This window comes from Octopus bimaculoides, chromosome 7 (genome assembly GCF_046866305.1).
Source record: "Octopus bimaculoides isolate indiv1 chromosome 7, ASM4686630v1, whole genome shotgun sequence".
NCBI classification, from domain to species: Eukaryota; Metazoa; Mollusca; class Cephalopoda; order Octopoda; family Octopodidae; genus Octopus; species Octopus bimaculoides.
In genome coordinates, this window is record NC_142934.1 from 23,021,930 (window position 1) to 23,023,823 (window position 1,894).

Here is a 1,894-nt window from a genome sequence, read left to right on the forward strand (position 1 = left end):
GTGGAACTATTAAACTATATTTCAAACACAAATCTTTTCCTTTCTGAGAACGTTTGTTGACACCTCTTTAACGGTAGTGGTTTCTTAAAAAATGCAAAGACATCATGCAGCAGAAAAACCTCCCATATGTGATATAGCTAAGCATTAAAATACGGGAGGTTTTTTTTTTGTCGTACCCAGTTAATGTAGTTGCGATATTTAAAAAGGAAACGAAAAATATGTTTAACTGTGTGTAGTTTCGATTTACGGACCTATAGGCCCAGCACTCCTACTGCGCCACTCTGCTGGACAGCTACTGGCTTAAATCATTTCAATAAATATTATTCTATTTCATTGTCGATGCAATAATCTTTAGACTTTATGGATCATCCTTTATATAAGTATGTCTGTGTGAGTATATACATACATCTACATCTACATAACTATATCTGTATATACATACATGTGCATATATATATATATAGAGAGAGAGATAGATAGATAGATAGATAGATAGATAGATAGATAGATAGATAGATAGATAGATATACATATATATATATATATATATATATATATATAGATAGATAGATAGATATTGTTCGGTTTACTTAGTAAGTTAGTTCACACACACACGCTCAATACACCCACACAAGCACATACACAATACACACCCGCATACACACAATGATTGATTGCAATTTTACTTATTCTAAAAAAGGTATAGCATTCTAAAATCGTCCATCTCGATATTTTTAGCTTCATAGATCTGTCAATGCCATAACTTTTTTTATTGACTCGACAATTCATCGAAATTACTTTACACTGTTTTTAAACTAAATTTGCAAGTACCATGATAACGACTGGTGAAAATAAAAGAAGACTATTCGCTTTTATCACGAATATAATTTTACCACAAATTGAATGAAGAATTTATAAATATTTGCAATGTTTCGTTTAAAAATTGTTAGAATATTCAAACTCTACCACTATCCGGTTCTCTACACTCTGCGTTCAAATCCCAGCGATGACATCTGCTGCAAGTCATGCTACTCGACGCAACGGAGAAGTGACGTCTCTCGCATGTACTTTTCCGTATTCTTTCTGTTGTTTCTCCTCAATAGAAGGAATTACGAGCTTCAGCGATCGGTGCCATTCATCGCACCACAGCTGTTGGAGTTATTCATACACCTCTTCAGTACATTCCTGTATCGCTCGTTTATATATACATTGTAAATGTTATATGCATCTTTAATTTAATCTAGTACTGTTTCAAGTGCATATATTAATATAGTTCTTAACTAAAGATTAAAAAATTTTCTTTCACATATAATGCTTCGTCTAGATGTAAAACTACTTCAGTAGACTACGTTGAATAGTTGGCAATCTGCTCATCCTTAACAAATGCATATAAGTTATAAATATCAATGTTCTTTCTCCCGCAAACTTGTACGATGATCTATACATCTTGTAAGCCATTTACAATAAATAAATGACGAGGTCTGGTAAAACTGAAACATGTCTAGAGTTGCAACTTTGCTGTTAGAGATCAAACTCACTTCTAGATGCATTGTATTATATTTTGGTTGTTAAAAAAAAATTATTAAAAAAAAATTCCGGAATTATCTTCCTTGTTTTGTATTGATTAGAATTATTCATTAAGATAAATAATTGTTTTCATCTCAGAGTGTGTAATTTAAAATAATTCTACTCCCTCCGCAAATCCTGACTTATTAATTACATAATACATGTCAGCACACATTTAACTATATATAATGCCTGCATCTGGAGGTTTTGAACGTTTGTCCACAAGATATCCTTTCGCTTAACCCTTTCTTAATTCATTTATTTGTCCATGAGGAAGAACTAGTGGAGGAAACTGCGTACAAAAATCAAACATCATTTGAGGGAATTT